The sequence below is a fragment of the Colius striatus genome, chromosome Z, assembly GCF_028858725.1.
Source record: "Colius striatus isolate bColStr4 chromosome Z, bColStr4.1.hap1, whole genome shotgun sequence".
NCBI lineage: Eukaryota > Metazoa > Chordata > Aves > Coliiformes > Coliidae > Colius > Colius striatus.
The window spans coordinates 52,980,332-52,995,975 of NC_084790.1; the positions used below are offsets into that span (position 1 = coordinate 52,980,332).

Sequence of the window (15,644 nt, forward strand, 5' to 3'; positions counted from 1 at the left end):
AGATCATTAACCCTTCACCCTGTGTGAGGACTCCCATTCACTCCTGTACAGTTGTTCTTTGATTGCAGTAAATTATCCTTTCCCTGAGTAAGAGAAAGCTGTTGCAATTCAATAATGTTACACCTGAATGTGAGTTTCCACGTCATGTTTTAATTCAGCACTTCACCTTCACACCCTTGGTTGATTTTAGTTCACTTTTCTAAAAATAAATTACTTTAGGAAGTTAATTGATCAGTGCAGTAGCCTGCTTTACTGGATAAAATTAGTGATGCCTGTATCTGTGGAGGGAACAAAGACAGTGGCTAGGAAAAGAAGCAGATCACAGAGCCTGGAAGCAGGTGTGTAGCTTTCCTCCAGCCTCATGGAGAGGCCCTATGAAAAAATATCAATACCTCAAGCTCCACTGCCTCCTGGCAGAGCATCCTATCTGTCTCTACACAGGCTCAGGGAGCAGCAGTGGTGGTGCAGTGATAGGGGATTCTGTTCAGCTTACTAGGTCACGGCGAACTGCATGAGTGCAGCTAGAGTGCCTTCAAAGCCCAAGGAGATCTGTGGCACTTTCCAGTGTGCTTTTTCAAAAAAAAAACCAAAAAAAACCCCCAGTGTTATGACTTTGCAGGGAGGTACGGAGAGAGGAAATTACCTAGTAATTACTCAGTACACTAGGACTCAGTCTGTATTTTCCTTTCCCTTATAGAAGCAGGGAAATCCACGCCATTCTACTCTTTTTTGGTAACAACTAAATTTACCTCACTCAGCTTTTATCCTTGGCCATTCAATTGCTCTTCAAGAGTGGTCATCTATTCTATGCAGCTGATAGCCTCCTTTGCTTTTCCCCTTTCCCCATCTCAGATTTCTGGGAGAAAGCATCACCCTGATATACCATCCTACTCACACAAAATTTCTGTGACCAACATTTACATAATCACCAAATGACCTATTCATCCCTGATAGACCTAAATCTTCCTTTAATCAAGTCTGCAGCTTTCCCATCATGTCTTGCTTGCTGAGCAAGCCAGACTTATCTCAAAATGTCAAGAGCCACTGTGACTAATCAATTATTCTACCTTATCAGTCTTTTAAGAATGACTTCAAAAACCACTGAAGATTCCACTTTGAAACCATATTGTCAACCAAGAAAGAAAAAAATTACCACACAACAGAACTGAAATATGAAAACTGCCTCTTCAGTGCAGGAAGATCACACAGCCCAAGAAATGGCATCCAGTAGCATATTGTCATCTTCAGGGTTTTTCTTCCAAAGAATCTTTATTATTTGTGGTTTTCCACCCTGTACCTCACCAAGCGTGAATACACCCTTACATAAACACTCTGAACAGAGAACAATCTCATCAACATCTGGAAGAGCTTCCTTCTCTCTGAAAGGATGTGTCCTTTCCAACTCTTTTCAACTCATGCCACGTGCTTTGATCATCAACCCAAAAATCTCTTTATAATCTCAGTGTTATTAAGAGCAATCAGACTCTGAATGGGATATAAATACCCAAAGCATTTGTACACGTCTTTCTTTTTGAACCAATGTAATTCACTAACACATTGGCTACTTCCAAAAGCTGTATTTTTTCAACCACACTGAAAAGAGAGACAATCCATTCCTCAAGTCATGATGGGGAAAGTGCCCATTTATGTCTATCTCTACCTCAAGGATTGAACAAATGCAAAGACTGACATGAAATAGGGTTTGGTTACAAAATGTTTATCAAAGATTTCCAACTAGAGAGTGTCTTACAGAAAACAAACAAAAAAATCAGCTGCTAAAACCAAACTCCCCCTTAACTGATTTTCTCAGAAATTCAGAGACACCATGTTATGGGTTAACACTTATGTCATACTGAATGTACTCAGAGCCATTCAAGATGCTTGAAATAAATACCATAGCCTTTAACAGATGTTACAAGTATCTGCATTAACTTTTCTATCTATTTATTTTCCAGTGCAACAGGTTCTTTTCTATCAACTCTCTTCTACTGACTGGGAGGAATTAGATGTGTTAGATTTGTGCTATGTTAGATTTTATGGAGAATTAAAAGTAATCATCCTCTGTACAAAACAAAGCAAGTGTGACTAACGGAAAAATGTAAAAATCCTAACTGTTTCTTAGTTTGTCATATCTACTCATGTCTCATTCCAACTGGTTTATGCTGACATTATTTTCCTTTGTATATTTTCCTTTGCTTAGGGAGCACATGTTGTCTTCTATACAGAGAGATCCGATATAGTTTTTGTGAAACTTAACTGGAAAAATGCTACCTAAAGTATACTTTTGCACCCAACTATAGTGTTAAAGAGAAAACCTTTTGTCTAATTTTCTCCTCTTCTTCTCCCATAATTTTTGAAGTGAGAATTTACTCTTGTTATTTTCTTTCATATTTGCAAAATGCAAAAGTCTGTTTTTAGAGCCCCTGGAGATTTTCCTGCTGGAAAATCACAGTGTACAGTTTGGATGTTTCACTGCCTGCTATAGGAAGCATCTGTATGCAGAATAAAACAATGCCCCTTTTCCAAGCATTCTGGATCTATACAAATCAATACACTGTGCTAAAATCATCTGATTTCTCTCATATCTTTAGTTTGTTGTTTGCATCTAGAAGAAGGTGAACAAATGCCATGCTCTCAGCAAGAAGAATAAACAGTTTCTTAAAAATACACTGACTGGTTCGTTAAAAGTTGGAGAAAGGATTTGACAAGTTTAATTGAAAAGGCATTTCCCTTACTATAACAGTTTGCTGCATGAGGTCACGAAAAAAAATTTTTAAGCAAATATTTAACAACCCATTCTTTTTAAAGAAACAGCTTAATTTCTATGGATAAACCTGTGTGGACTACACTCTTCTTTGTCCAGCTGCTAAGGTTGGTTAATACAGCTGTTATAGCTCAGAAATGAGGTAAGCCACCTCGACGCTCCCAAAACCTCTATGGGAATAAGGGAAGCCGTACATGACAGAGCTGCTGTTTTCACTGACTGGGCTTCAATTAAGGACAGAAAATGGTGCCTCTCAGAGTAGAGAAAATGGTTGTACAGTAAATAAGTGCTGAAAAACAACATACTGCAATAGAGGCTGATAACATCAAACACAATGCTTGTTTTAACAGGATAATAGAGGTCTGGGTATACACAGGATTCCCCTGGACCTCCAGAGGCTGACCAAAGAGAGCAGCTATTAGGGGACTGAAATATGAACAAGCAAGAGTGACAAGCACTTATGGAAGAAGACGCTTTTGATGAGCTGGGAGAGAGTCAGCACACCCTTAACGGAAAATTATCTTACAGCCTGTAATACTGGATTTACTAGTGGTTTTACACAAGCTGTGTCAGGGTAGGAATAGAAATGCTCAGCCCCTAGACCTGCCGCAACAGGAGTGAGTCAGGCACTAATAGCCTTAGTTCTCCTCTTTTCCTCTGGGAAACATCACTTTGCTGCTGGCTGTGACAATCTTCTTAGCTCTGTGCAGATGACCAACAGCTTGCCTGGGAACATAACCCAGATTTTGAGCCATGTAACTGTCATGTAGGCAGATACTGTCCTCATGTGCAAAGATGGGTCCCAGAGGGAGGAGAGCCAGGGTTTGCTTCAGGCCTTTCAATAACAGAGCTCAGCAGGACCCATGGCTACTGCCAGCAAACACTAAAAGTCTGTTCACCACCAGTGATGTCCCTCAGGGTATCAGCAAGTCTTCAAGGTGGATCTCAAGAGATCTCTCATGGCTGAGTTAGTGTTGATTAAGGAGTAAAAATACTTGGAAGAACTAGCCAAATGACTGGCCTTATCCTTCATAAAGTATCTCTCAAAGTACATCAAGTTAAGCCCTTGAGATATTTATACTAAGTCTGGAAGAAGGCCTTTATCACCTCCAGCTGAGTAGTAGTCATCCCTCCCTCCTAGATAAGCAATGGTCACAATGACCCAGGCAGGATTGCTTCAGAGTTGGATTACTCTAATTCACTCTATCAAAGGCTGGATGCAGACTATGCCAAATTTCTTCATTTCTCAGGCTGTGAAGGCCCTGCTCAGTTTTATTCCCTGAACTCCAGTCACTTTCAAAAGATAACTTACAGCTTCACTTCTTGTGCTCCACACAGGAAATAATGTGGATCAAAACAAAAATTTGTAAAGAGCCAATACACCTATAAAACCAAGTTTCAGCTCACTGCCTGCTTAGAGGTTTCCCTGGGGCAATGCAGCTACATGCAGTCAGGTGACAGACAAAACCAAGAGGCTGCCAAATGAGAGGACTCAGGTGTAGTAGAAGGCACTACAAAAAACACAGTTAAAACACACAGGCTTTTAGTTTTTAGGGAATCTTTAGTAATTCAGGAAAAAAACCAACCCTCTGCTCTAAGGGTGCTGAGGATATTTTTTTATAAATGAATAGCAACTTATCCTCAGAGTTTTCATAGCATTTTCTAATGTTTTTGTGGATTTGGCCACTCAATGGCAGACACCTGTGGACCTTGGAAAGGAAATTATTTTGCACTAGTGACACAAGAAGGATTTTTTTTAAGAAAAAAACTTCCTCAAACTGCAGGACAGATTTTCACTTGATAGGAATGTAGCAGTCAGAAGTGAGGCCACAGCTCTTCTCCAACATAACCCAGTGTCAGCTGATCGGTGCTATGACCTGCAAGGCAAGGGCACTCATGCAACAGATTTTCTTGTTTCTTTGGAATGAGTTTCAGGAAGTCCATTAGCTGTGTGGTTTATAACAGAGTCAGAAGTTTATCCATAACAATCACCTTCCCTGGCCACTGTGCCTGAAGAACTTTTTCTTGTTTGCAAATGTCAAACAAGAGCATGATGAAGAGCAACATATGATCTGAGAACATCCTCTTTAAAGGTGTTGTAAATGGTCCAGAAGATCAATTTGGTTTCAAATCTCATTTTTTGGATGAGGTGAAATTAAATTGCAAAAGCATCTCTTACTGTGTGGAGCCTTCGCACTTGCAAAAAGTATTGCTTACATAGTAAGGTGTTAAGAGTGGCATTTCCAACAGTATAGTGCTTGCTACCTGAGTATATTACCTTCCACAATTTCTTCTCGTGTTTTAGATTTACCTGAATACTTTCTCCTATGGTCTTTAAAACTCTCATTCATGCAAGTAACCTGTGACCTTTTCCGATTTTCCTCTTCCTGTTCTATACATCTGTCCTGTGAATGTTTTTTGCACATTTCAGAAGCAAGGTAAAAACCATGCAGCAAGTCAACAGCACATACTACTAAGTGGAGGTACTTGTTCCACACCCCAACAATACACTCCAAGCAGGCAGCAAATCTTTTTCTGACGTGTGCTTGGTCTATGTAGGGGACCTCAGTGGCAGGGCTTGAACTAGGGGGCACAATGTGAGGACTGGAGTTGTGCTGATTTCAGGGAAAGAGAGAATTCAGAGTAGATTGTCGTAGGTGTTTTAAAGCCATTAGAGGGTGTTATAAGAAGGTCATCATGGTGGTGTGCTGCAACAAGAAAGCAGAGTGTGAAATGCCTTGCAGTACTACTTCCTCTGTCATGTACTGTGGAGTTTAGTATTAATAATTGATGTAAATAATTTTAATCCTTCAGTTTAATTAAAGGTGAAGTGGACTTTCATATAGACCTTTTTCTGTACAGTAAAGAATATCTCGCAAACAATACCTAATTTTGACAAACTGCCTAACAAATGAATTTAGCTACACTAGAAGCAAAGCAGAGCCTGCTAGACGTAGCTGAGCTGTAGTCCCTCCACAAGGACACTCAAATCTCACATAGGTTGTTAACCCATTCCCAAAGGAAATTTAGAACATTTACAGCTAACTAGTGTTATTACTTATGCCGTTAGCAAGCAACTTAATGGGCGATAGCTTGTGGAGAATGAGCAGCCCAGTTCCCTGAATAGCTGAAGAGAGAGTGCTGCCACTGTGTGTCTCATGCTTTTTTAAACTGTGCTATCTTAAGTTGTCATAGATAAACCAGTACTATACTGTAACAGCACCTTCATTCAGCTGCAGGGAGACACCCTTCAGTAAATGGTAAGCACCACCTCTTTTCCAGAAGTAAAAAGCTTTGTAAAAAGCTTTAAATAGCAAAGACCGTTCCTAGATTTCTGCTTGTTTTGACACATTCTCTGTCTATATTCCTCTCTGATACTGAATTCAGAAATTATCTTTCCTATGGAGAATCAAAACCTTCTACAAAGGCTACAATTTCTTCAATAAAGTAGTTGTTCACTAGTGTTGTCACTAGTGTTATGCGAAGATGCCTCAGCAGTCATTCTCAAGTGGCTGGTGGTCTCAGCATTATAAACCAGGGGACTGAGCATCCTGATTCCTTAAATTGTTAGAAATGCCACTTCCCTTTGCAGCATTAGAGAAAAAAATAAATTGGTAGACCTAAGTATTCACTGAGTAGCATTTCCTACCACTATGAGCCTTGAACTCTGCCTTACTCAAACTCAAACAGAAAAACTGCTGTCTCCAAAACTCCTTGTATCCTTAAGGTCTGTAGCTAAAGAAGTGAACAGAGTTCCTAAAAATGCAAGGAGCCAGTAAGGTTTATCAATCATTCTCAATACCATTCTCAGCTGATTTTTGGGTATCTGTTGAAGATGCACTGGAGTAAAAGCTGCGCAGTGTAGGCATTGAGCCACGTTCTGGTTGATTAGAAGTGCCAGTACACGAGGCAAATGCAGACACTATGACTGTGTCAGTATTATTTTAAACCATATATTTTTTGAATACCCATAGGTCCATTTGTTCCCAAGAGATACTTAATTACTGAATTAATTTCTTCTATCAGTTAGGATTATATTACAAGCTATCTAGGTAATGTAAACCTTGCAAAATGGAAACGGAATAACTACATTTTGGCTTATGCTCGCAGTAATCACCATCCGTGATGGTTTTAACAGGCTGGCCATCACGAAATAGATTGTATATCCCAGTAAAAAAGCCCCAGATAAAGATTTTAAGATATAAGATTTCTTATATATTTTCCAAGTATTTCAATAACCTTGTTCACTGTTTGATTCTTCTCTCAAGTACACAGATTGGTGATGTTGATGATGATGATGACAATTGTTCTGCAGCTTAGCTGTTGCAGTTGTGTTTTTCTTGGCATAACCAGGAGGACAGCAGAGAACCAGGATAAATTCCCTCCTCTGTTTTACTCCTTTATCAGTGAGACTGCTGGTGAAGTTGTCCTTAGCTCTTGGCAAAGGGGAGAGAAGATTCAATGCTTCTTCATTTTCAGTAGCATCTTCTGCCAGCTCTGTAGTATCCAGGTACACTCTTGTTCCAGGTCCTGGTAACATTTCTTTTGAAGTAACTGGATCACCAAAGAAAGCACAAAAAGAAGTTAGGTATGAGAAATTGACAGTGTTTGATAAACAGTGGGATACAAAGCTCTGCATATGTCTCATGGTCTTTAGCTAGTGGCCTGCTTAAATTCTCTCTCAGCATTGGTATTTTCCATCACACATTTTAAATCATATTTCCTGAAGTTAATACTTTATAGCTCCTAATGCTGAAGAATTACAGAACATCATCTGAGAAGATGAAAACTGAATAGCCAAATGAGGAGGGAAAAAGGTATTTTTATTCCTGGCCAGTTCCTTACAACCATGGATAATATTAGAACTGAAGAATCTCTGGCAGGTTTAATTGATTTAGTATTGTGCAATGGAGGGACTCTGTAATCTATACTTCAAAAATCTGGTGAAGTTTGTATTAAAGTGTGGTGGTTTAGCTTGATGTCCATCCAGTCATAAAATTACTCCCCCTCCTAAACTGGACAGGAGAGAGAGAGAAATATAACAAACGGCTTGTGAATTGAGATAAGGACAGAGAGATCACTCAGAAATTAGTGTCACAGCCAAAACAGACTCAATTTGGGGAGAAAAAGGTTTGATTTATTAAATAAACAAAAAGAGCAGGGAGATGAGAAATAAAGCTGTCTTAAAAACACCTCCTCCCACCCCTCCTCTTCCCGGGACTCCCTTTCCTTCCCCCTCAGTGGTGCAAGGGATGGGGCATGGGGTTTGTAGTCAGTTCATTACAGATGGACTTTGCCATTGCTCCTTCTCAGGGGGAGGCCTCCTCACACTTTCCACTGCTACACTGTGGGGTTTCTCCCCATGGGAGACAGTCCCTCATTAACTTCTCCAGTGTGAGTCCCTCCCATGGGCTGCAGCTCCTCACAAACTGCTCTGGCATGGGGCCTCCCACTGGGGCAGCTCCTCACACCCTGCCCCTACCTGAGTCATCCAGCAGGAGAACAGTCCTTCAGGGACAGACTGCTCAGCCTGTGGTCCTCACAGGACCACAAGTCCTGACAGCAAACCTGCTCCAGTATGGGCACCTCCCCCACAGACTCTAAGGTCCTGCCAGGAACTTGCTCCAGGATTAACTTCTTACAGAGTCACAATCTTCTTCAGGCATCCACTCGCTCTGGCGTGGGCTCCTCAACAGGCTGTGGGTGGATCTCTGCTCCCCAGTGGCCTCCATGGACTGCAGGGGGACAACCTGCTTCACCATGGTCCTCACCACATATCACAGGGGAGCCTTTTCAGTGTCTAAGCACCCTCCTCCCTCTCCTTCTCCACTGACCTTGGTGTCTGTGGAGATGTTTTCACATTCTCACTCCCTGTTGCTGCTGCAGTTTTGCAACGGCACAACCACTTTTTCTCCTTCTCAAATATGTTTTCCACAGAGGCATTACCACCATCACTAATTGGCCAGGCCTGGGTCAGGTGCAGGGTCCGGCTTAGAACTGAGTGGCCCTATGAGCTACATGGGAAGATTCTAGCAACTCTGTTTGTTTAAAGAAGCCACTCCTGTAGACCCCTGCTACCAAAAAACCTGGCCCAGGCAAAACCACTATATAAAGCCTAAGCTATTTGTTTTACAGTGCTTTCAGTCTCTGTTGTTAGTCCTCTGCTGTTCTTTGAAGGCTATTTGGATAGAGGGTCCTCACACATCCTCAGCAGCTGTTAAGTAGGAAAGAAATGATTGCTCTGATTGTAGAGTCTCCTCTCATCTGAGGACAAGGAAGTCCAGTTTGAGAAACTAGGAAGGTGCAGTCTGGAGTTGCATGATGACACTGTTATTTTATAGCATACCACACTTTGAAACATACAGGCTGTGTCTTACATCACCTAATGGATAAGCCACATTTTCCTTCAGTTCTAAAAGCGATATGTGCCATTAGCATAGGTGTTTTAAACACTTAGGTGTGACTGCTGCTTGTTAGATCGTCTCCACTGTCAGTCCAGCTACCTCTCTTATAAAGCACAGATTTTTGTTCTGCTACCATCAGCATGGCTAATAATGGTCCTCAAAAAAATTTGACATAGCAATTTCAGATAAACGAAGGCTACAGCACACTGTGCGTAACAGCTGTCTCAACTTCATCAAGAAAATAAAATAGCATATCCACATTGTGAAGTTTTGTTTAGAAGTGATGATGATAATGGTGGCAGTAATAACAACAACAATGGCTGATGTGAGATAAGCAAAGATTGAGCCAAGAGAAGAGAGTTTTTGAAATATCTGTCCTGGAAACAAGGGTTGTGAAGTCAACTCATCTTCTTTCTTAGCTGAGACTGACAGTATTAGACATTTATTATAATGAGTAATGTCTTAAGACTATAGATTAAATAATATTTTTAAAATCTTGGCTTCTGCTTCCCTTTGAGATATTAGAAGCTATTAAGGTATTTTAACATCAGTTGCCAAATTTTATAATCTGTTGCAAACAGGTTTCTGAAATTACATGAGGCAATGCCCACAACAGTGGATGCACTAAGAGTGTATGCACCTGCTGAAATTCCAAGAAGTATTCATACTTCTTGGAAGTAAGACACAGAATCAAGTTGGAGGCCTGTGGCCAATGGGGTTCCACAGGGATGGGTTCTGGGACTAGTCTTGTTCAACATCTTCATCAACAACCTGGATGAGGGGACAGAGTTACCCTCAGCAAGTTGGCTGATGACACCAAACTGGGAGGACTGGCTGATTCCCCAGAAGGCTGTGCTGCCATTCAGCGGCATCTCAACCAGCTTGAGAGTTGGGCAGAGAGGAACCTCATGAGGTTCAACAAGGCCAAGTGCAGAGTCCTGCATCTGGGAAGGAACAACCCCATGCACCAGTACAGGCTGGGAGTTGAACTGCTGAAGAGTAGCTCTGCAGAGAGAGACCTGGGAATCTTGGTTGACAATAAATTAAACATGAGCCAGCAATGTGCCCTCATGGCCAAGAAGGCCAATGGCATCCTGGGATGCATCAAGAAGTGAGGGCAGCAGGTCAAGGGAGGTTCTACTCCCCCTCCCCTCTGCCCTGGTAAGGCCTCATCTGGAGTACCAGTTGATATGTTGCTGAATGGCAGCACAGCCTTCTGGGGAATCAGCGAGTCCTCCCAGTTTGGTGTCATCAGCCAACTTGCTGAGGGTACACTCTGTACCCTCATCCAGATCATTGATGAAGATGTTGAACAAGACTGGCCCCAGAACCCATCCCTGCGGAACTCCACTGGCCACAGGCCTCCAACTCGATTCTGTGCCATTGATCACCACCCTCTGGGCTCTGTCATTCAGCCAGCTCTTGATCCACCTCACCATCCACTCATCCAACCCACATTGGCTGAGATTTTTGATGAGGATGTAATGGCAGACGGTGTCAAAAGCCTTGTTGAAGTCAAGGTACCTGACGTCCCCTGCTCTCCCCCCATTTAGATAGTCAGTTATGCCCTCACAGAAGGCTTATCATGTTGGTCAAGCATAGATTCCCCTTGGTGAATCCATGTTGACTCCCCCTGATAACTGTCTCCTCCTTTGTGTGTTTAGAGATGGCATTCAGAATGAGGTGTTCATTACCTTTCCAGGGATGGAGGTGAGGATGACTGGCCTAAAGTTTCCCACGTCCTCATTCTTGATCTTTTTGAAGACTGGACTGATATTGGCCTTTTCCTGCTCTGTTGTTCCCTGAAGAGGCTCCTTAGCTCTTGAACTGACTCCAACCTTCCTTGCTGAGCTGAGATTTTGACACTAACATAGGCTTCACATCCACCAGGGAGAGGGGTTACTTCTTCACAATTCTTTCAAAATAGGACAGAGGTCATGTATCTGAGCTTATGCAAAAACAGAACAAACAGGCTTATTTTGAGAAATGTCACGTTTTCTAGCTCTTAAATCCTCTCTATATATGAAAGAGGGGCAAAAGAAAATTTAAATTTACCCCAATAATAAATAAATATACCAGAAGCTTAATGCTATTATTGATTACTATGCAGTATGTAACCATTCTTCTTTCTTTTTACTTCCATCATACAATCTAGTCTGAAAAACCCAGTGTGTCAAAGATTTTGAAGCTCAGTATTACATAGTACCAGAAACTCTTTACCAGGGCATGCAAAAGAAGCAAAAGATGGAGTTCCTTCATCACTGACAGGGCTGCTGTGCAATCCAATTTTGTACAGTAGAATCAGCTAGAAATGGAAGCTACAGATAGAGTAGGAATTGAAGGAGATCAGTACTAGGAGAAAGAAGAAATAAATAGCCATTAAACAGAGAATGAAAATGGAGAAGGGGCATTTGAGAAATCCTAGCAGGAAACATATTTGTATCACTGGCAATTCAATCAAGCAAGGTGTTAGAAATGGAGAAGGTGCAGAAAGCAATAGCATGCCCTGATAAATTAGTAAGTTCATGTACCCTTCTGTCTGATGAACTTTTGACTGGTTCTCTTTCCTCATCCAGAACAGAAGATGAAGGACATTGTAAATACAGGCCTACCATTCCAATTAACTTGTCTTTTTCTTGCTCTCCCAGTATAAGCCAAAGCAAAATACAATGCTCACAAAGGCTGTAGAACATAATATCCCACAAAAAAAGAGAAAAGCTTAATTCTCACAACACAGCCATGTAGCTGCTAATGCTAGCACAAAAGAGGTGGCACAAATGTACGGTCCGGGAGTTAAGACTACTGTGAACTTGCACACTGCTTGTGAAGAGGCCCATTGTACTGTCACTCCAGGAATACTGTGTAAACAGATAAATGCATGAGTGGTTTTTTGAGAAGCCATGATTTTTCATTTGCCAAAGGTTTGCTCTAACCTAGTCTTCCTCTTTGCTCCCCCAAGAACACATGAAGTGGTGTAAATCGTAAGAAAAGGAGATGGGGTTCATTTCTGTACAATTATTGGTTATATAAATCTGTCTCCCAGTAGGACAGGACTTGGTGGAAATTCATTTTATGGTTTTGGAGTATTTTGCAAATAAGATGGTCTGCTCTTTTTCTTTCATCCAAATGAGTGAGGACATACAAGTATTTAACAATACACAATGTCAGAAGTACAAAAGCTACCTATAAAAATGTTATTAAATAGATCATTCAACGGTATAGGGGCATGCAAAAACCTAACTTTATGACTGCTTAAATGTTGTGGCAAAGGTGATGAATTTGACTAGATGTAAAAGTAGACTACCTCATGTGCTGGTTAACCTATTGTTACTAAGAGGTTATAAAAGTATCGGAAACCTTTGACAAACAAGGTTTAGGATGGAAAAGTTATGAGCCTCAGTTCATACAGCATTTTGGGTAACTGCAGTCTTTTTATGTGGAAATCATAAGCAAAGACTGCAATGTCTTAAAATTCATAGGTGTTCAGATATATATTTGTATATGTGTGTATAGGTACATATATATATGTATATATATATATAGGTATACATAGGTACACCTACATATGCCAATATACATATATAGAGAGAAATATCTGTGGTGATTGCTGTAAAGCTGTTCTCTTAGGCATAGACTAGAAATAAAATAGGAAGTCTAAGGATCTGAGTTAGGTCATGTCACTAAATATCTTCGATGAAGATCAAAGTAGCTGAGGAAGGTGTCATGTGCCACCTGTTTTTACCATATAGTACAGCTGATTTATAAGATGGTACATTTCCCTAAGTTTTATCACCTCTTTGTGACAAAACAGATCCTTGGATCACCCTAGCTGAAGCAACATCACAACTAAATAACTTTGGAGATCTTTCATATGAGGAAAGACTGTGGGAACTGGGGCTGTTTAGTCTGGAGAAGAGGAAATTGAGGGGTGATCTTATTAACATTTATAAATATCTAAAGCGTGGGTGTCAGGAGATTGGGACATCCCTCTTTTCTATAGTAGATAGCAACAGGACAAGGGGTAATGGGATGAAGATGGAACACAAAAAGTTCCACTTAAACATAAGAAAAACTATTTCACTGTGAGGGTGAGGGAGCAGTGGCACAGGCTGCCCAGAGGGGTTGTGGAGTCTCCTTCCTTGGAGGTCTTCAAGACCCGCCTGGCCATGTTCCTATGCGACCTGATCTAGGTGATCCTGCTTCTGCAGGGGGCTTGGACTAGATGATCTCTAAAGGTCCCTTCCAACCCCTACGATTCTACGATTCTATGATTTGTTTCACCATTCTTAATGGAGGATAAGGAGACAAAAAAGTACATCTTCCTGGGCAGCTCGAGTGTCTGAAGGTCACATAGAAAGGTGCATCCATTCACATGCTTAAAGGTCTCTTCCAGATGAAATGATTCTATGATTCTGTGATTCTACGATCTGCACTGCCTGGCTTAGACATACTCTCATACAGCTCCATTTATGGATAAACTCTTAAACTAGAGGTCTTTGCTTACTGCGTAGGCTTTGGTGGTCTGGCTTCAGGCACAGGCTCTATGCTACACTTCAAAATCTGAAAAAGTTGTCTCCTTGAATTACAGCATATCAAAACAGTGGAATACTTACACCTTGATTCAGAGACAGTTACATGCTGTGGCAGAAAGCATCTGTTAGGCCATGGTTTTAGGTAGAGCTTTCTGTTCTTTCACATTTATAGCCTCAGGGGAAACAACTGCTAGAAACTGTTCTCAGTACTGTGTGAACTTCCAGTGCAAATGAAAACTGGGGAAAAAAGGACATTGTGAAATGACATCCCAGACTTCAAGTTTACATTAAAAAAAACAAAACAAAACAAAAACACCATAAACTAAGAAATATTTTAACCAGGTCTAGAACCTGACCATGTTTTCTCAATCTTTGTCTGGAAATGTCTCATTGACTAAAAAACTGAAACAGTACCTCTTGACCTGACTTCACAAAAAGTAGATTTGGTAGTTTTAGACTTTTGAAAAAAAATTTGATTTCAAGCTTTTGTGTTGCTTGCACACTAGCTGCTAAATCATTGTAAAAGGTAGCTTACAAGAACAACAAAATCCTGCTAGATATAAACAAACCATCTCTTTCCTTATTTTCTTCCCTATTAAGACTTTTTAAAATTATTTTTGGCCAGAGGAACAATGCTACTGCTGAAAAGAAAATTAGTCATGCAAGAAAAACATCTCCTTACCCATTACACCTATAAAATTTTTCATTCTTACAATAAATTCTTCTCAGGGAGCTAATTAGAAATAGAAAGTTCTTTAATTGATGAGCATCTGACCATCAGGGCATTTTCAATTTCTCACAGCATCCCAGATGACACTGTTATAGAAAGGCATAACTGAAAAGAAAGAGAGACTAATTGAACAACTAATTGAAACAACATACAGTTAATTTCAATTATAAGAATCCTGACTGCTCCCTCATCCCTTCTTGTGTGGCCTGCTGAACTGGGGTGATGTTCCTACAGGCTCCTCAGCAAAAGCTGCATGAGGATCTCATCTGTTGCTGATTATTCCTGTATTTACTATTTGTATTATCCTAACACACATCAGCTCTGCTCCTGCACACAGTTCTCAGTGTAAGGTGCTCCATAAAAGCAGAATAGGAAGATTCATGACTGTAGACATGAGCATGGCTTTGAATGCTTGAAATGCCCCTTCAGCCAGGAAAAAAGTTCAGTCAGTCACTTGAATGCTTTGGTTTTTAGATGTCTTTAATGCAGATTCCCTCAAGAAATGTCAAAGAATGCTTCTAAGCAAAAAGTATCTTTCCAGCTAAATTTCCAGCTTTGATACTTACCAGTATCTCTTGGGAAAAGTTCCAGAATGTGCTTTTTACAGGCAAAGTTTTCATGCCCTGATTTGGAGACTCACAAACAGAGAGCTGCAAAATCTTATCACCTGCTGATCATAAAGCAGGAGGTTGCTTGCTGTCATTTTACTGCACATCACCATTTGTGGTACCCTGCAGAAGTTGGGTTTGTACTGACTAATACAGTACAGAACCCTGTAGGCTGATCTCAAAGGGACGCTGCTCCATGTCTCCACCAGCTTCTGCTAGCCATAGTGATTAATAAAGTTACGATCCCATCAAATGCATGGCAAGGTTTCCGCTTGATCCTGTGAGGCTAGGATTTCATGCTGTAACTTTTGGTCAACGCAGTAGCTTTTGTGGAGTGTGCACTGATGCCATATTCATCTGTAGAAATTATCCCAGTTCTAGCTTGAAATAGCGCATGACTCTTGCATCTACATGCAGCATCTCTTGGTCTCAAGACTTTAGCTGTGCTTTTTATGGGAGAAACTGATTTTTTATACTAGCATTCATTTCCTATACCATGACTCTCAAGTCTGCTGCAGGGATGTTATATAAACAGCCTATTCAACAAGTCTGTGCTGACTTTGGGACATGACTAATTATAATTTAATATGGTTGAATGAATCAAGA

The 15,644-nt window shown here is 40.8% G+C and overlaps 1 long non-coding RNA gene across 1 annotated transcript; it reads right to left on the minus strand.

Moving 5' to 3' along the window:
• Positions 1–7,015: 7,015 nt before the first annotated feature.
• LOC133628780 (uncharacterized) lies at positions 7,016–13,931 on the minus strand. The gene is made up of 3 exons (XR_009820835.1): positions 13,782–13,931; positions 10,863–11,116; positions 7,016–7,318 (listed from the first exon to the last, which is right to left on the minus strand). It is a non-coding gene; the product is annotated as an uncharacterized LOC133628780 (long non-coding RNA).
• Positions 13,932–15,644: the final 1,713 nt, after the last annotated feature.